General features: G+C 44.0%; 1 protein-coding gene across 8 annotated transcripts in view; it reads left to right on the top strand.

Moving 5' to 3' along the window:
• Nucleotides 1-7,664: 7,664 nt before the first annotated feature.
• The window catches only part of Sfmbt1 (Scm like with four mbt domains 1), a 112,597-nt gene continuing 99,553 nt past the window's right edge, over nucleotides 7,665-20,708 (top strand). For 2 of the 8 annotated variants that reach the window (XM_036199657.1, XM_036199661.1), the window contains exon 1: nucleotides 8,060-8,374. The gene's annotated coding sequence lies outside the window, so the exon portion shown is untranslated. The other 6 variants (XM_036199658.1, XM_036199662.1, XM_036199660.1 and 3 more) reach the window with 4 other exon arrangements.

Genomic DNA, 20,708 nt, shown 5'->3' on the forward strand with positions numbered 1-20,708 from the left:
TTCAAGAGGCAGAGGCAGGTGGATCTCTGTGAGGTCAAGCCTGGTCTACAAAGTGAGTTCCAGGACAGCCAGCCAGGGCTACACAGAGAAGTCCTGTCTGCAAACAAACAAACAAACGTCCATTGGAGGATATAACGTCTAATACAATGTAGGATACACAAGCAACTTATTGTTCATTTGTTTATTATTTATTTATTTATTTATTAATATTTTTATTTTATGTGCATTGGTGTTTCACCTGCATGTATGTCTGTGTGAAGCTGTCAGATCCCCTGGAATTGGAGCTACTGACAGTTGTGAGCTGCCATGTGGGTGCTGGGAATTGAACCCAGGTCCCCTGAAAAAACAGCCAGTGCTCTTAACTGCTGAGCCATCTCTCCAGCCCCTTTTCATTTGTTTTTGAGACAGGGTCTCACTGTATAGTCCTGAGTGTCCTGGATCTCACTCTGTAGACCAGACTGGCCTTGAACTTACAGAGATCCGCCAGCCTCAGCTTCCCAGGCGCTGGGATTAAATGTGTGTGTACCACTGTGCTCAGCTCATAAACAACTCTTAATCGGAAAACCTAAGTGTTTTCAGGAGCCCAAAGAAGGGAGACTGTTGTTCCAGCGCCTGTTCAAATGTGTGTCCATGTCTGTGGGTACTTGTGTGCATCTGTTTGTTCCTGCACCTTGCTCTGTGTGTGATGTTTTCACACATGGAGCACCATGACAGCACAGGTGTGTGTGTGTGCCCTTAGGAAATTTTTCCTGCAGAGCCAGTACTCAGAAAGTAGCAGGTATGTAGAGTCTGAAGTTTGCCAGTGCTTGGGAGAAGGAAAAAGGAAACAGAGAGGACACAGTGGGGAAAATGGGGCGTTGTTGGCATGGTCTGCTAAGATCTCTGACTTGTTACTCATGTGCCACACAAGGAAGTATTGAGCTAAGTGTCCTGAGCAAGGTTGGCTCCAGCTGGAAGTCATGCCCCACCCCATATGTGGAGTCCCCAGACCTCAGAACAGCCCAGGCTTGGAACTGGGCATGTAACTCAGTTAGTTGGTAGTGTTAGTCTAGCATGCATAAGTCCCAGGTTTGATCCCCAGCACTACAGAAGACTGGTCATGGTAATGCCCACCTATAATCTCAGCACTTAGTGGATAAAGGCAGGAGGATCAGAGTTCAAAGTCATTCTTAGCTTATAGAGAGTTTGAAGCCAGCCTGCGATACATGGCCCAAAAAGAAAAGAGAAAAAGGAAGTCCTAGTACCTGGCAGTGCCATGTGGTGTCTCTTCTCAGCCTTTACTCATAGCCAGCAGGTCAGTTGGCCCCTCTGGCTGGGACCTGCTACAACTCTAATAGGAGGTGTATTTATGAGTTGCCATAAAAGGCACCGGCACACTGGTGATAAAAGCCTCTCAATTGCTATAAACCTGTTATTTGTATGTTTATGACCTCATTCACTAGCCAGTGGCTTACACATTCTAGTGATCTAACACTACACCTGGCAGTGGGGCTCCCATCCAGAGTCCTGAAGGGTGGGAGTGCACAGGCCCAGAGCACTGCTGTGGGGTCTGAGAGCCTTGTCTGGGAGGCTTGCCTGCCTGCTTGCCTTCCTTCCTTCCTTCTTTTCTCCCTCCCTCCCTCCCTTTTCTCCCTCCCTTCCTCCCTCTCTCCCTCTGTCCCCTTCCTTCTTTCTTTCCTTTCTTTTTAGTTTGACCGAGGAATAACTTACACCTGCTAAAATGCACGAACCATCAGTAGACGACCGGGTGACTGAGTAGACCCATGCCATGTAACTATTGACCCCAGCAGGGTCTGCCACCCTGGGAAACTCCTTTGTGCCTTTTCACTGCCCACATCCTTGGCCCCAGAAGTACACACCATGTGCTCTCTACCCCCAAAGGCCAGTTTTGTCATCCCAAGATTTCATCTGAGGGTAGTCAGCTCTTCAGTATCTGGCTTCTTTGAGCAACATGGTGTTATTCAGATCCATCCTTTTGCCCCTTGTCTTCTCTCATAGCCATAGCTGTCGGAGTAGGTGACTCACACTTGGTCTAGTCTCCTGTTGCCTATGTTGGATTTTTATGAACAAATATATTATGAATATTCCTGTACAAGTCTGGATGTACAATTGTTTTTGCATACATCTACATATATATGTGTGTATAAATGTGTTTACATGTATGTACGTGTAGATGAGTGTATGTATGTATGTGTAGAACAGAGGTTGACATCCTGAGTCTTCCTTGTCTATTTCCTACCTTATCTTTTGAGTCAGAGCTTGCTGATTCAGCTGGTCTAGCTAGTTACCTTGCTCTGGAATCCCATCCCTGCCTCCCAAGCACTGGGCCGACATAGTTTGGGGCCTGGGAGTCTGTGCTCTGGCCTGCATGCTTGTGTGGCAGCACTTTACTCACTGACCCATCTCAGTGGCCCCTTTAAAACAGTATTTTCATTGATTCTTGAGAATTTAATATATGTACAAGTATTTTGTTGTTTTGAGATGAGATTTCTCTTTTTAGTCCTAGAATTTTATTTATTTTTTATTTTTTTGGTTTTTCAAGACAGGGTTTCTCTGTGTAGTTTTGGAGCCTGCCCTGAATCTCACTCTATAGTCCAGGCTGGCCTCAAACCCCCAGAGATTTTCCTGGCTCTGCCTCCCAAGTGCTGGAGTTAAAGGCGTATGACACTATGCCCAGCCATATACAATGTACTGTGATCACAACCACGTTCTTCCCTTGTCCAACTCTCCCAGGACCATTATCCCGTGGTCCTCCTCAACCTCATGTCTTCTTATTGTGTTAATAACCCACTGAATCCAGCTAGTGCTGCCCATATGCATGAGGGTGTCAGACCATCCACTAGAGCATGGACCACTCACCAGTAGTCACAACCCTAAAGAAAAACAACTCTCCCCAAGCAGTCATAAACTCCCATAGCTCCTAAGGTAGGGGTGGGGCTTCATGAGCTCTTCTCCCAACCATGCTGGAACTTTGACTGGTTTGATCTTGTGTGGGTCTTAAGCAGATACCCACAGCTAGTGTGAGTCCTGAGTGCAATGGTCACAGCAGGGACACAAGACAGCAACCAGTCCGGCTACTAGTCCGTGTCATCTATACCAGATGCCGTACATACTTCTCAAGTTCTTTTTTTTTTTTGAGCTGAGGATCAAACCCAGGGCCTTGTGCTTGCTAGACAAGCACTCTACCACTGAGCTAAATCCCCAACTCTCAAGTTCTTTAAATCCAGATAATATTCACAAACAATAAACTCACTCGTGTGTGTGTGTGTGTGTGTGTGTGTGTGTGTGTGTGTGTGTGTGTGGTGTATGAGGGTGCACATGCACATGTAAGCATAAGCACATGTAGATGGAGGCCAGAGGACAACATCTGGTGCATTTTCCCCAGATGCCATCATCCTGGTTTTGTGTGTTTTATTTAATGAATTGATAAGTGTATTTATTACTGTGTGTGGACATGGCACATGAGGGATGTTCAAGCCCCTGTGTCCGTGTGGCCATCAGAGGACAATTTTGTGGGGTTTTCTCTTTCCACCTTTATGTGTTCTGGAGCTTAAGCTCATGTTTCCAGGCTTGGATGGTTAGCCCCTTTATCCTCTGAGCCCTCTCACTGGCCCTTTAAAAAAGACATTTTCTCACGAGCCTAGAACTCAGCACCTAGTCTAGGCCCAGTGATCTCTGTCTCCCTATCTCCAGCACTGGGATTACAAGGACGTGCCATTGCTCTTGGCTTCTTATGTAGGTTCTGGGTTTGAAACTCAGGGACTCATGAGTTTACCAACTGAACTATTTCCCAGTGCCCAGCTCCCTCATTTAATTAGCTTTACATAGAAGTTGAGGCCAGTGTGGGCTACAATGATATTCTGTTTTAAAAAAGAGAGAGTAAAAAATATTCATGAGAAATTCATGGGAAAATTGTGGTTAGGAATTTTCTCTCCCTCCTCAAATACAAAGAGAGGGCTGTGGGTATAAAGTGGGGCCTCAGTGGGCTTGTGGTACTCAAGGATAGAAAATGAGATTTGGAACTAGTGGTGCTGGTGCATGCCTTTGATCCCAACACTCCTGAGGTAGAAACAGGTAGATTTCCTTGAGTTGGAGGCCAACCTGGTCTACAAAGTGAGTTCCAGGACAAGAATACACATAGTGACCCTGTCTTGAAAAACCAAAACCCAAAAACAAAGGAAAAAAAAAAGAAAGAAAGAAACCCTATATAAGCCTTCTTTGGTTTGGTGCTGCTTTTTTCCAACCTGGCTGCCTCTCTCTCTCTCTCTCTCTCTCTCTCTCTCTCTCTCTCTCTCTCTCTCTCTCTCTCGACAGAGTTGGAACTCACTCTGTAGACCAGGCTGGCCTAGAACTCAGAGATCCGCCTGCCTCTGCCTCCTGAGTGCTGGGATTAAAACATATGAAGTTTTAAAAAGGCCGAGGAACTGGCAGCTCTGTCTCTCATTGAGGATGACTTGAAATCTCCTAGTTTGCTCTCATGACCTGTCTGGAGGTACACACCCCCATCCCCACAGTGCAACAAAAGACAAGTGTTCAAATGGCAGTTTCAGCAGTTTCTGTGGCTCCTCGCCCTTGTTCATCTGGGGTCATGAGGTGAGCAGTGGAGAAATACTGGAGGCAACAAGGGACTTGGCTTCTGAGAATCTGAATATATTGAAAGCATAGGTCCTGGTTAGAAAAACAAAATGTTAGGGAGTATTTGATCTATTGAAATCAGTTCCTAGATTAATGCAACTCCATGTCAGTTGCAACACTGTGTGTGTGTGTGTGTGTGTGTGTGTGTGTGTGTGTGTGTGTGTGAGGGGGGGGGGAATGAGGGAGGGGGAGGGAGGGAGAGAGACTATTAAGCTAGCACTGCTGTTCTGGAGCTTGCTATGTACAACAGGCTGGCTTTGAATTAACAGAGATCTGCCTGCCTCTGCCTCCTGGGTGCTAGGATTAAAGGTCTATGCCACCACCATTGGTCCACTTTTCTGGGGCCTCCCAAGTGCTGGGACTATAGGCCATTATATCATCACTCCCAGCTCCAACCTCACACTACTGCTGTTTTTGGCTATTATTGTTGTTATCATCATCATTATTAGTGTTAGTATACAAAGAAATGGGGTTCATTCTGGTGTTTTTCATACATATACTTCTTTGGAACAGAAACATGATTAAAAGTAGTCGCCAACATTAAAGATTTACTGAGTGCCAGCCATTGGGTTTGTGAAGTGGTATTACTTGGATCCCCATTTACAGACCCAATTGTGAGGCCTGGAGCTTGCCAAGATTACAGGGCAGCTCAGTGTTGTTGTTGTTGTTGTTGTTGTTTTGTTTTTGTTTTTTGTTTTTGGAGACAGGGTTTCTCTGTGTAGTTTTGGAGCCTGTCCTGGATCTCATTCTGTAGACCAGGCTGGCCTCGAACTCACAGAGATCCGCCTGCCTCTGCCTCTCCGAGTGCTGGGATTTAAGGCGTGCGCCACCACAGTCCAGCTGCTGCTCAGAGTTGAACATGGTGTATCCTCAAAGCCCATGTTTTCTCTTTTTAGATTTTTTTTTGTTGTTGTTTTTTTGTTTTTTTGTTTTTGTTTTTTGGGACAGGGTTTCTCTGTGTAGCTTTGTGCCTTTCCTGGAACTCACTTGGTAGCCCAGGCTGGCCTCACAGAGTCTCACAGAGTCTCTGCCTCCCGAGTGCTGGGATTAAAGGCGTGCACCACTGCCCGGCTAGATTTACTTTTAATTGTATGTCTTTGTGCGGGCATAAGCACATGAGTGCTGGTGCCTGAGGCATTGGATCATGTGGAGCTTAAGTACTGGCAGTTGTGAACTCCCTGTGGGTGCTGGGAACTGAACTGTGGGCCTCCTGCAAGGTCAGTATGCCTGTTAACTGCCGAGCCATCTCTCCAGCACTCAAAACCAGTGACCTTAACCCTTCCTTATATAACTATCCTACGGTGGTGGGAACTGACTCTTGTCAGATGTAAAAACTATTTCAAAGAACGATACAATATTTGCTGAAACCAACATGTATGGGAGAAAATGGAGGATTCTGAAATACACAAGCTGAAAGTAAAAGTATAACAAAAGAGTAGGTTTTGCTAAGCAAAGAACAATGTCAGAATTATTTAATAAGTAGTGTCTGCATAAACAATAGCCATTGTGATACAGGAGGGGAATTAAATCCACACTTTACTCCCAAACACAGCAAAAATAAAATTGGACAGGGGATCATAAAATAATAAAATATGCAAAGAAATTATACAAGCTAGCAGATGGGTACCTGAAAGCTCACTTTGTTAGCATTCAAACAATGAAAAAGAAAACAAACAAAAAACCCCAAAAACCAAAACCACAAGAGGACTGGAATGACAAATGCACTGTAAACTTAAAGGAAAAGGAGCACGAGGCTGGGCAATATTTGCATCAATAACAAAAGTGAAAATCTTTAACAGAAAAAGAAAAGGCTTGTTTAAAGTTAGAAGAGACTTAACTCCTCAAGACAATGGATACGAACAACAGGTCATTCACAGAAGGGGAAATAGATAGCAAATTGGGAAAGTTGGAGTGTTCAGTCATCCAAGAAATGTCAAATAAGGTCGTCTTGATAGTTCAAGATTATTAATGTAGGGGAGGAAAGGTGTCACCCAGTGGTTAGAGACGCGCATTGACTTCCTTAGGCTGTTCCTTGCGGGTGACGTACAAGTGGGGGCAATACAGGCCACTCATGGCTTCCCACCTGCACTTTTCACTCCATGAAATTTACTCCATGTGTAGAAGAACTCAAGGACATATTAGCAGATCACTGCTGCGAAATAAAATACAAACATAGTAGGAACTGCACACCTTAAAAAGAATCATGCAAATAAAACATGTTAGTAAAAGTAGAAATAAAAGAAAAACGTGTGCTTGCAAGCATGTAAAATTAGGTATCTATGTAGGTTTGGTTTGGGAAATCAAATTGTATAGTAATGGATATTCTTTTTACATTCCTTTTTCCTGTTACCTTTTCAGTGATGCTTACACTTAACCAAAAAAAAAAAAAAAAAAAAAAAATCATCTGGAGTTTGTAATGTGGGTATTTCCTAGGGTTGCCCAAACCAGAGAAAGATGTCTAGCGTGAAGATGCCAAGACATTGTGTGTAGGGTGCGTGTCTGTGGGCGCCTCCCCTTCTCTCCAAGGCAGGAGCCCTGACACAGACCGTTTAGGGTGGAGTGTCTGGTCTCATTGGCACTCCCGGGTCCCACTAGCGCTGGGACCCCCTTCTGAGGAACTTTCTGGAGCAGACGTGTGTGCGTCCTACTGTCCTACCGACACCTGATACCTGTGCTTGCGGAGGAAGGGATGAGTTGCTGAACCTAACTGCCCGCAGGCACCTCCGGATTCGAGGCTGGTGCACAGCTTTTTTGAGCCTCCTGTCCTCTCGGAGATCTTAGGTCACCCTGTGCTCCCTGCGCTGCAGGAAAACTGATTTACAAAGCGCCCCCGATCCAGCCTGGACATCAGGTATGCCGATGTGCTCGGACTTGGTAGAGCGGGGCACTAGGGTGCCCTGCTAGGTCTCAAAGGACATGCGGGATTCCCGATGTGACTGGGCCGGCGGGCGCAGCCTTCTCGGCGGCGGCACGCGCCCATTGGGGACCTGCTGAGCCGCTGCCTCTCTGCTAATGCCATCTTGCTCGAGGTGGTCACGTGCGGGCTACAGTGGCGCGCTTCGCCCGGGATGGACGGATCAGGGGCTTCGGCGGGTCCCCAGCTGCTCTGTCCAGAAGCCAAGGTGAGGTCTCTCCAAAATCCAAGCAGGAGCAGGACGCGCCTCCGGAGCCCGAGAGCGCATCTCCCAACCGCGCTCAGTCCACGGCGCCGTCGGGGATCAGAGGCCCACGCCGCGGCGCCCCCGACCTCGCAGGCGTGCTCGGCGACGTGCCGACTGGGGACGCGAGAAGAGCGGCGCGCAACGGACCTGGGCCCACGGATGCCTCTTCCGAGCAGCTCCAGCCCGGCGAGCCGGCGGCCGCGGGGAGGCCCGGCCGTGAGTGCCACACGCGCTAGGCGAGGGGCGCGGGTTGCCCGGAGGACCGCTGAGCTTGGGGAAGGGGGGGCGCGGGCGCATGCGCCCTGCGCCCGTGCCATATTGGAATGAGTCGGAGCGCGGAGCGGCGCCGCCGCCTCCGCCGGAGCGCGGGTGCAGGGGGGCGGGGAGAGCTGCCGGCCGCCCCGCTCTGCCGGGCCCAGCAGGAAGGAGGGCGCGAGCAGGAGGGCGCGGGCGGCGCGAGCGGAAAAGGCGCCCCGCGCGGGCGAGCGCAAAAAAAGGAAAGAAAGAAAACGAGCGAGCGAGCGAGAGGGGAGAGCGAGCGGGCCGGCGGGCGAGCGCGCGCGCGAAAACTCCGTCAGGTAAAAAAGCGGGGCGGCCGGCTGGGCCTTCCCGCGCGGCGGCCTGAGGGGCGGTGCGGCGCCCTCCTGAAGGGGCCGAGCAACTTTGTCAGCGGGAACCGCCGGGAGCCAGCGGGTGGCGGGCGCGCGGGTTGAGGCGCCAACGGGCGGCGGCGGCGGCGCGTTGGGCGGGGGTACGGCGGGGGGGGTAACGCGGCGCCGGCGCGCGGCCTGGCGCGGTCCCGAGGCTCGGCGCGCCGGCCGGCGGGGCTGCGGGGACGCGCCCGGGCACCTCGCGGCCACGGCGGAGGCTGCCGGTCCGGGGCGAGAGAACGGGCGAGCGGCGCGCGTCAGCACAGCTAGCTAGGCTCGTGAGGCCAAAGTGGCCGGGCGGGCAGCAGCGGGCGTCCAAGTTGTGGGCTCCGTGCACCGCTTTCCCCCCCCCCCCCCCCAGTTCGAGCTCTCTCCCGCCGAGCCCCCGCGGACCCGTCCCCCCCCCCCCCCGGGCTCGCTCCGGGCGGGGCGCGAACCCGCAGCCCGCGCGGCCGCTCAACTTCGCAGGGCCCAGGCAGCAGCCGCGCGGTGGGCGAGCTTCTTCTAGCTTCCGCCGCAACCGGTGGCTCCGGCCTCCCCGGCGCTTCGGTTCGTGAAGCGCCGCCGCCCGACCCCGTGCGCGGACCCGGTCAGCGTCCCGAGGCCACTCGGCAGGTCCGTGACCGTTTCGATTTGTGTTCCCGAGTCTTGTTTTGTTCGCTGTAAAGACGGCTGGAGGGACGAGCCGAGTGTCCGGGGGAAGCAAGGCCTGCTCTTTGCGGAGCAGAAAAGCCTTGCGAGACCAGAAATACATTCCCGCGGAAAGGATATACGTCGTGTTAAGTTTTTCCCAAGATGCCAGCTGTTCGCGTGGGGTCTAAAACTAAGCTGTCAAACCCAGGTCACCTCTAGAGCTTGCTGTGCGCCTGGAGTAGGGTGGGATGCTCCTGCCCCAAGTAGGGCTTTTTTACTCGGTGGGAGCTCTTCCCCGCGGGTCACTCAGAGCAGTTAATGGTTCCAACTGGTGTCTGGTGAGTCCTGTATTCATCTAAAAGATTTGAAAGGAGGTAAGATGGATTTTGTCAATACCTGCGTATGTCCTCTCCTGAACCACGATTTTTAAGCTGTCATACTTTATTTCATCCGAAGCAAAATGCCTGAGCATGTAACTGTTGACTTGTCAGCTTTCTCGATAGGGTGGAAGGAGATAAATGTGTTTTTGTAAGTACATATTGGGGCTTGTTAATTCGTGGCAGATATTGAACTCTTCTAGGCCACAGGTAGATTCAGAGTTCAGATTTGTTTGCAACGTCAGGAACTGGAGGGGCCTGAGATAAGGAAATAGTGTTATCACGTTGCCATTGACAAGCTGACTTATCTTGGGGTAGGTGTCTACCCCGTGTGGATTTGATTTTCCTTATTTGCAAAAGTAGGGTAAGTAGATCACCATTCTTTTGGTTCTAAGATTTGGAGACTTCTTAAAATGGGATTTAAGTGTTTTGAAAGGTCCTACATAAAAGCTCTCACAATATGTGTCTTTATATATATATAAAAATAGATTGGAAAAACCACCTTGTTAGCTATATCCAGGATAATTTTGTGAACTTTGTTTGAACACAGGCATTTAGAGAAGTCATTTCAAACCACTTAAATTATGCTTCTTGGGGCTGGAGAGATGGCTCAGCGGTTAAGAGGACCGGGTTCAATTCCCAGCACCCACATGATGGCTCACAGCTGTTTGTAACTCCAGTTCTAGAGGACTCAACACCCTCACACAGACATTCATGCAGGCAAAACACCACTGCACATAAAATAAAAATAAATAAATTTTAAAAATGCTTTAAAATAGAACAATCAGACTGCAACCCACAGGATCAGGGAGGCTACATAACAGGGGGGACCCTAGGATGACTGTAGCTTATAATAAGTTTTGGTTTCACTCAGTCACTGGGCAAGCCTCAGTGAAACATTTCACTATTAGGATAAGAATTTGTACTGTATCAAGCTGATAATAGAATAAATAAATAAATGCTTTAAAATAAAGAAATTATGCTTTTTAAATTTAACAGTGAAATCCTTGTTTTGCATATGTATATATTCTGATGGCCACATACACTTTAAGAAACAGAAAATTTTTAGCCCTCACCCCAGAAGGATTCCTCGAATTCAGTAAACACCTGCCCCTTCCCCAAGGCAACCACCATTCTGACTTCCAGCACATCCAATGAATTTTGCCTCAGAGCAGGGCCTTTTAGAATGTGAAAGGGGTTGGGGATCTAGCTCAGTGGTAGAGCGCTTGCCTAGCACTGGGTTGGGTCCTCAGCTCTGAAAAAAAAAAGTGAACGAGGCAGTATTAATAACTGAAGAATAGCAGGTACGTGAACTCAGAGTTGTGGGCATTTTAGTCGTGATGCTGTGTTTTTGTAATGGTAGATACCTTTTCGGGTATCTACAATGTCTTAAAATTCTGACCTTTGATCTTTGTGGTTGGAAGAACATTTTTAGCTTAGTAGTATTTGGTGTGTTTGGATCGTGGTTTCTGGGAGTCTTTATGTTCACAGTTGGACATTATTATATCACTGCCCATTTGGGGACACAGATATTTTGTAGAGAATAGTTTTGAAGGAAGAGTCATGAATTTTCCTAACAAGTTAGAGTTAAAGGTATCAATCAGTAGTGAGTCAGTTCCTTAAAGCGTAGGATTTGCAAAGAAAATTGAATGAAAATTGATCTTTTAAAAAGTCCAGTGAATTAATAATATGGGTATAAAGCTTTAACAACCTTTTAAATGATAGCAGTGAACTTGATTTATGCATGTAGGATGTACACCTGGTTTTTCAAATTATTAAAAGTCCAACAGTAAAAAAAGCAAGAACAAAATGTAAATAAAAATATGTCGGTGCAGTATTTTTTAAAAAAAAGTCCATTTGATTAAAGCCATTTTTTGTATTAGAACCCTATGCGAAAGGTTGAATTTTAAATATCCACTGGAAGTAAATGCTGCAGTAATTTGCCTGTATATCCCAAATATCTTTTAATGTATCCTCGTGCTCTTTGTTTCTGCTGCTAAAGGATGAGTTAGGTTCTAAGTGCATGCTTATCTTGGCAGCTTCTTGCAAATGCCTGTGTTATGTGTGTCCCGTCCCGTCCGTGGTGTCTCCCCCCACCCCCATAGAAAGTGGGAGTGGTAATGTGTGTGGAATACTTCCCAAAGTTTAAAGTGTGTGTGTGTGTGGGGGGGTACTCTGGATAATTCTAATGAGCTAGTTGATGGGCCAACAACTAATTTGAATTTTATCATTTTACTCAAAGTTTACAACCTCATGAACAAATAGAGTACATGATGATTTAGCTGTCATTGATGAACTACTTGATTTTTCTGAGGTTTTTTTTTTTTCTTTTTTTCTTTTTTGAATTCTTGGCTTTTTATTGTAAAAACTGCTGAATCTTTGGGATGCAATTGAAGGCATATATAAGAAACAAAATAGAAAAGAGAGTTTCTTCTTTAATATTTATTTCTTTGGTAACCATATTTTTTCCCTTTAAAAATGTGTTGCCATGAATGTGCTTACAAGTACACAGGTAAATAAATGAAAAACTAATGCTTTGCCAGCAGGGCATGGTGACAGGCCTGTAGTCCCTGCATTTGGGAAGCAGAAGGGTCAGAAATTCAAAGTCATCCTCTGCTACTCAGTGAGTTGTAGGTCGTCATGGACTATATGAAACCCTGTGTCAAAACACCAAACTGAAACTGTACTGTACTAAACCAAACAACCACCAAAGTGCAGAAATCTTTGCCTGTCTGCACATTTGTAGGGTGACCTTTGCTTTCATAGTGATGACTAGACTGGGCTTAGTGTTAGAAATGGGGTGTAAATAGCAGATGTCATTTGACTGTAGTAACTGTAGAAGAGATGAATGAACCAACCTTCATTGACCTTTTAGTATGGCCTTATGTTCACATGAAGTGACAAGTACAAAATACTATTTGTAAAGGTATTTCTGAATGCTAAATATTGTTACATTAAACATTTCCATTTAAAAAACATAAATAGACTTTATTTTCTGGCATTATTTGGCCAATAACATTTTATAACAATTTCAGTGAAATTTTAAAAAGGTAAATGGTTCAGATTTGCTATGGTAGAGGGTTTTCTTTCAGTGAATATCATTTTCATCCAACTTGTGTGTGTTTTTGTATTTGCAGACAGCTTTTCTGTGTACGTAGTTGTTAATTGGTTGCAAGTGTCTGGGGATTTTGGTTTCCCAGGAGGTTTTGAGCCATTAGACTTTGGGGAGTGGGGTTTTGTTAGGCAGCTACCATTCTTCAAGTGATACTAGCCCCATTGGAAAATGGTTTAAAAATAGAAAAGATGTGGTTAGGTTGCTGAAAATTCATGTTTAAAGTTTCCAAAAGTGAGGGTAAGGGTAAGACTAAAAAGTCATTAAAAGAAAACAATACAGATTTTATTGCAAAAGTTTTCTGTTCGTTGGTGGTGGTGGTAGTAGCACACACCTTTAATCTCAGCACTTGGGAGGCAGAGGCAGGTGGATCTTTGAGTTGAGGCCAGCCTGGTCTCCAGAGTGAGTTCCAGGACAGCCAGGGCAACACAGAGAAACCCTGTCTCAAAACAAACAAACAAACAAACAGACACAACGACAGCAACAAAGTGGACCCTTTGTATGTAGATTTTGTTTGGTACTGAAGAGGAACAATAAACAAGGTCTCTAACCTTGAGCTCACAGCTTAACACAGACAGGAGACATTCAACAAATAATTAGAACTGTCATAGAAGAATAGAATATGACCGGGCAGTGGTGGTGCACACCTTTAATCTCAGCACTCCGGAGGCAGAGGCAGGTGGATCTCTGAATTAGAGGCCAGCCTGGTCTACAAGTGAGTTCCAGGACAGTCAGGGCTGTTACACAGAGAAACCCTGTCTCAAAAAACAAAACAAAATTTCTTTTTATAAAGGTTTCATTTATTTCTTTTTGCATGATTGTGGGCATGACATGGTGCATGTCTGGAGGTCAGATGACTATTTTTTAAATTTGTTCTCTTGTTTCATTCTGGGCTTTTTGTTTTTAAATGTATTTGTTTGATTTTACATGAATGAGTGTTTTGCTTGCATGTAGGTATGTGTACCAGTTGCCTAGTACCTGTGAAGGACAGAAAATGGGGTGTCAGATTCCCTGGAACTGAAGTTAAAGATGGTTGTGAGCCACTATGTGAGTTCTGGGAGCTCAACCCCTGTCCTCTGTCAAGAGTAGCAAAATAGCAAGTGCTTTTAACTGGCCAGCCACCTCTCCAGTCCTTTCTGCCTTGTTTTTGAGGGGAAAGGGTCTCTTGTTTATTCCTGCTGCTGCACTGCACATTGATTCTCTTCTGTCTGCCTCCATTTCACTACAGGAACACCAGGATTACAGGTTACCCTCCGCCTTTGAAGAGTTCTTCAAAACTAATTTTGTTTTGTTTTTTCAAGACAGGGTTTCTCTCTGTAATAGTCCGGGATGTCCTGGAACTTGCTTTGTAGATGAGGCTGGCCTTGAACTCATAGAGATTCTCCTGCCTTTGCCTCCCAAGTCTGGGACTAAAGGCATTCATCACCACTGCCTGGCTTAAAATGAATTTTTAAGAATGTATTTTATCATGTATTTTGCCTGTATGTGCATGCATGGGCCATGGCCAGGTACCTTTAGGGATCAAGAGTAGGGTGTTATATTCTTCAGAACTAGAGTTATAGACAGTTGTGAGTTGCCAGGTGGGTGCTGGGAATTGATGCTAGGTACTCTGGAAGAATAGCCAGTGTTCTAAACATCTGAGCCATCCTTCCAGTTCATGAGTCTTTTCTTTCTTTCTTTCTTTCTTTCTTTCTTTCTTTCTTTCTTTCTTTCTTTTTTTTTTAAATAAGCCAACTAAGCCATCTTGTCAGCCCACTGCAGAAGTTTTAACAAGGGTCGTTAAAAACACCTCTAAATATCACTCATCCCAAATCCCAATCTTTCCCACAAAGCAGATAGATACTCTTTGAGTATTCTCTCTATGCCAAATCAGTTTAGTAGTTAACCTCTTTCTATACTAAGCAAAGCATTAAAAAAGGAACCAACACATGAAGTACTGTACATGACATCAGAAATGCCGCTCCTTGCAGTGTACACCTTTTCTAATAACTGGAAGTACCTGAGGATTTGTATACAATTCTTCTTCTAGACTGTTCTGTTTTTGTTTGTTTGTTTGTTTGTTTTGGTTTTATTGACAGGGTTTTCGCTTTGGAGCCTGTCCTGGAGTCTGTCCTGGAACTCACACTGTAGACTAGGCTGACCTCAAACTCACAGAGATCTGCCTGCCTGTCTCCTGAGTGTTGGGATTAAAGGCGTGTGCCACCACTGCCCTGCTCTATTCTGTTTTTATTCAAAAGGATGTTATAGAAACTATATTCAGACTAAGCCTGGGGGCATTGCCCTGTAATCCCAGCACTGGATTGGGGAGGCAAGAGAATTGTGAATTCAAGACAAACCATAGTCTATGTAGTATGATCCTGTCCTAGCAACCAATTACCCAACGACCCAAGGGGAAAGGAATGAGGCTCTATCCATGGTCATATACATTTAGGCCTTAAGCCAAGTTTATTCCTGTTTTATCATAAAGTATCTGTATATGAAAGGAATATTATTTCTATGTTAGCAGGTTCACAACAGATGTTGGTAGTTGTGCTGAAGTTGCTTCTCAGTTGGCAAGAAGCTTTGACCAGACTCCTAGATGAAGGGCTCTTTTCCCTTCTCATTTCCACAATTTCCCTGTGTTTTTATTCTGCCTTAATGAGATCTAACAGTTGTATTTACAGCCATAAAAATGCAATGGAATATGTTATTGTTAAAAATTACCAAATTGGATGTGAAAATTATATTTTAAGAGATATAAAATAAAAATATGTAAATGAAAAGTCAAGACATTATAGAAGGATAAAGATATTTAGTAATTATAATTCAACCAAAATAAATTCAGGTTCAGAGGCCTGGGTATGGTGTTGAATGCCTTTAATCCTAGTACTCAGGAGGCAGAGGCAGGTGGAGCTCTGTGAGTTGAAGGCCAGCCTGGTCTACAGAGTGAGTTCCAGGACAGCCAGAGCTACATAATAGAGAGACTTTGTCAGAAAAAAAGCAAAAACAACCCACAAAACAAAATAAACACAAGTTCAATACAATATCAAATTAACTGAATAAAGATAAAATTAATTTAAAAAGACCACCACAAAAAAATCTCAAACTTTATTAAGCTCTCTGTCTTTAGGTGATCTTTCAGGATTTTTATTTGTTTGTTTGGTTGTTTTTTTTTCAAGACAAGCGTTTCCCTGTGTAGCTTTGTGCCTTTCCTGGAACTCACTTGGTAGCCCAGGCTGGCCTTGGACTCACAGATCCGCCTGGCTCTGCCTCCCAAGTGCTGGGATTAAAGGTGTGTGCCACCACTGCTCAGCTTTAGTTCCTTTTTAATGTTTTGCTTAGTATAGGAAGAAGTTATTTACTGAACTGATTTGGGATAGAGTTGTTAAAGAGTATCTGCTTTGGGTTTGGGGATGATGTAATAGTGTCTTTTTTTTTTTTTTTTTTTTGAGAGAGGGTTTCTCTGTGTAGCTTTGTGCCTTTCCTGGAACTCACTCTGTAGACCAGGCTGGCCTCAAACTCACAGAGATCCACCTGGCTCTGCCTCCCGAGTGCTGGGATTAAAGGCGTGCGCCACCGCCACCACCACCCGGCATGATTAGTTCTTATAAACCATAATTTTTAGTACTGGTGAGTACTTAGTACTTAGTAGCTAGTCAATAAAGTGCTTGTAAGAATAAGGACCCGAGTTTGGATCCTAGAACCAATGTTAAAAAGCTGGATGTGATGGGGTCAACTGGGGATGCTAAGACAGGTAGATCCCTGGAGGTGACTAGCTAGCCAGCCTGGCTTACTTGGTGATCCAGCCCAGTGAGTAACCCTGTCTTAACAAACAAGGTGGGCAGCATCTGAGAAACAACAGGTCCTCTTGCCTGCATAGTCATACTCACATAAGTATCATCCACAAAACATGAACACACAGGGACACACACAAATCTCTCTTGTTAAAAATAGTGTATAGCAGTTTACAGACATAATTTCGAGATGCCGTTTGGTTGGTTTTTACTTGTGTCTTTGTAAAATAACCTTGGAATGATTAGATGATAACCATACAGATCCACTTAACGTATCCCTGTCTAGAGCATAAAGATGATTAAGAGATGCATTAAAACTTTTATAACTTTATGTGTATGTTTTGTGCCTGAGTATGTTTATATACACCATGGACATGTTAAGAGCCCTCAGCGGTCAGAAGAGGGCATTGGATTCCCTAGACCTATAGTTACATGCAGGTCCGAGCTGCCATGTGGCTGCTGGTAACCAAGGTTGGCTCCTCTGCAAGAGCAGCAAGTGCTTTTAATTGCTGACCGATCTCTCCAGTCCCAAGTGCATTTTGATTATTCTTTAAATTAAAAAAAAATTTAGAGGTAAAATATGACTGGAATTCTATAATTTTAACCATTGTTAAAGTGCTATCTTAAATATGTTAATAATTTTATGCAACTCTTGCCTCCGTCTACCTCTTCATCTCTTAAAAGTGAACTAAAAGTGGAGTGATAATTAGTCAATAGTGACTCCATTTCCCTCTCCTCTCAGCTGTGGTACCACCACTGTACTTTCTGCCTGCAATTTTGACTTATAGGTACCTCTTAGAATCGTACAGTATTTGTCCTTTTGTGATTACTGTATTTCATTTATAGTATTCTCAAGGTTTATCTATGGTGTAATGTATCAGAATTTTCTTTTCAGGAAGAGAAATTTTAAAAACACTTTCATGGCAGGAATGTGAATAGAGGTCTCTGCATTTTATGCACCAGGACTTGTTTACCTCTCTTGGAACACTCTGGGGGTGCCTAGCAGAGCAGAGAGAGACAATTCTGTTTTCTTTAGAAGCAGTTGAGACATACTGAGTTGTGACATCAAGGTAGTAGATGGAATTTGCTAAAAAAGCAAAGGTCCAGAAGCTAGGGGTCTCATTGAGTTGTGACAGATGACTCATGGGGTGTCATATTGTGGTCACCCATGTTCCCAATGTTGGCCTGAGTTAAAGAAAGCATGCTGTCCAGAACTAAAAACCATGGTATGTTAAAAGCTGTACCTAAGCCTCAGCTATCTGAAAGGCAGAGTTACTGATTCACCCTCGCTCTTCTGCTTAGGCTGTCGTCACCTTACTCATTTCTGAAGGAACAGAAAACTCGCAAGTATTTAGAGAAACTTATTAGCTTACAAAATCATGCTGTACACATTGCTTTTCTTCGATGTATAATATTTAATCTTGTATTTGTAAAATCCAAATATCTAGTCATAGATGGAGAGTAAGAAGATTTTACAGAATTAAGGATTTTAAAAGTTGAGTAGTTACATGTTTTCAGAGGGCTAAAGAGTTGTACATTTTTTGTTATTAAATTTTATTTATAATTTATACATATAATGTTGGGCATGTGGTATGCATATATACATGTAGGCATGCATACAAATAAAAGTAAAACTTTAAAAAAAAAAAAAAAAAAGACTTCCAGAGGGCTAGAGAAGATGCTCAGCCATTAAAGAGCTTTTGCAAAGGACCTGAGTTTGGTTCTTAGCATCCACCTCAGGTGACTTACAGCTGTCAGTAATGCCGTATCCAGTGAATCTGATACCCTCTTTTGGCCTCCCTGGGTACCTGCATGGATATATTTGTGAACTTAATAGTCACATATACACATATACATACATAACAATAAATAAATCTTAAAGGTTTCATCAAATACTAAAACCTTTAAAAGTGGCCACGGTTTTTTCTTTTAGCACCACCCTGTTTTTGGTCAGGGTACCATTGTGTGTGAGGCTGAGCTTAAACTCGTAGTTCTCCTGCCTTAGCCTCCTGAACACATTATAGGTATACACCACCACACCTGCCCCTCCCCCCCATTAAAGGCACATTGCAAGCAAACTGAACATCAAGATCAACCCAACTTAGCTTCCTTTTGTTCATTTACTGTTATTGCAGGTTTATTCAAATGTAATAGAACTAAAATATTAAGTATTTGCAGTGCTAAATGTGTCTTACTCTGCTGCCTTCAAATGGGGCTGCTGCTGTCCAACATACTGTGGCAAGTAGAGCTTTGTAAATTGAATTTTATCATGTAAAAATTCCACAACTTTAGGTCCAGACTCCAGGGGGGCAGACATAATCTTTGAATGCAGTGGAAGTAATAATTAGTTTACTAAAATTCATTCCTTAAATAAATCCTTTATTTTTAATAACATACCTAATAAACTGAAACAAAAAAAATCCTTATCCCACACAAGGGACAGGCATACGGATCCTGGATTCAGGGCTGGGCTTTTTTTTTTTTTTTAAAGCATTCCTTTAATCCCAGCACTTGGGAAGCAGAGGCAGGCGGATCTCTATGAATTCCATGCCAGCTTAGTTGACATAGCAAGTTTCAGACTATACAGCCAAAGATGCATAGTGAGACCCTGGTCTAAACAAAACAAATCAAAACAAAACAAAAGAGTTAATTTTTTAAAAAGTTTTTAAATTTTATGTGCATTGGTGTTTTGCCTACATGTAGATCTGTGTGAGGGTGCCAGATCCCTTGGAATGGGAATTATAGAGAGTTGTGAGCTGCCATGTGGGTACTGGGAATTGAACCCAGGTCTTCAGGATGAGTAGCCAGTGCTCTTAACCTCTGAGCTATCTCTCTAGCCCCCAAAAGAGTTAATTTAAGATGTGATAATGATAATATACTAATAATAGGAGATTGTGCTTATTGGGAAATACAAACTGAAGGGTTCAGGAGTGGGGTATGATGTTTTCAGATTTTTCAAGTGCGTCATAAAATGTTTATGTGTTTGTATCTATGTATCAAGAAAATTGGGCTTGGTATAATGGTACATATCTTTAATTTTTGTACTCAGAGACAGAGACAGGAGGATTTCTTCTAGTTCAAGTCCAGCTTGATACTTAGTGAGTTCCAGGACAGCCATGGCTACATAATGAGACATTTACAACGTTGGAAAGAATTTTAATATTTTAATCAAAGGTAGACAGCATTTTGGATTTTTAGACTCTTGTGTTCCAGGATTTTGTTAAAGTCTTTTTTCTTGGTGATATTCTGTTATTCTGAGATGAGATAGAATCTCAGTGGAGCAGCAGAAGGTGAAAACTATTTGTAATATTTGTTTAACTATGTAAAGATGTGTTGCATTTGTTTAATTATGTAAAGATGTGTTGCTGTTGTACCTTGCTTGTCCAATTGGCCTAATAAAACGCTGAACAGCCAACAGCAAGGGAGGAGGTATAGGTGGGATTTGCAGGCAGGGAGAATAAGTAGGAGGAGGAATTTAGGGCTCAAAAGAAAGGAAGAAAGAAAAGGAGATGACAGGAATGCCAGGGGCCAGCCATCCCAACATGGAGGAAACAAGAAACTAGGGCATACAGAATGAAAGAAAGGTAAAAAGCCCAAGGCAAAATGTTGATGAATAGAAACATGTTAAATTAAAAGAGCTAGTAAGACAAGCCTAAGCTAAGGCTGAACATTTATAATTTAAGTCTTTATTTGGGAGCTGGTTGGCAGCCCAAAGAAAATGCCAACTATGGAAAACAATGGCTATTTAAGTTTTTTGTTGTTGTTTTCTTTAAAGATTTATTTATTTATTATGTATACATACAGTGTTCTGTTTGCATGTATCACTGCAGGCCAGAAGAGGGAGCCAGATCTCATTACAGGTGGTTGTGAGCCACCATGTGGTTGCTGGGAATTGAACTCAGGACCTCTGGAAGAACAGTCAGTGTTCTTAACCTCTGAGCCATCTCTCCAGCCGTTGTTTTGTTTTTAAAGTGTGTGTGTGTGTGTGTGTGTGTGTGTGTGTGTGTGTGTGTGTATGTGTGTATGTATGTATGTATGTATGTATGTATGTATGTGATGTGCATATGTGGGAGAGTGAAGACACACATGTGGAAGTCAGGGGACAACTTTGTGGAATCATTTCTCTTCCTTTCACTTTTATGTGGATTTTAAAGATCCAAGTCAGATGATCAGGCTTTTCTGGCAAGTGCTTTACCTGCTGAATCATCTCTGTCCATTACTTTGAACTTTTATTCTCCTGTCTCCATTACAGGCCATATCCAGCTTATGCCACACTCCACACCAGTGATAGAACTCAGGGCTTCCTTTATGTTAGATAAGCAGTCTTCCAACTGAGTTACATCTCTAGCGGGATTTCATTCTTCATG

Source organism: Onychomys torridus, chromosome 9 (genome assembly GCF_903995425.1).
Source record: "Onychomys torridus chromosome 9, mOncTor1.1, whole genome shotgun sequence".
Lineage (NCBI taxonomy): Eukaryota > Metazoa > Chordata > Mammalia > Rodentia > Cricetidae > Onychomys > Onychomys torridus.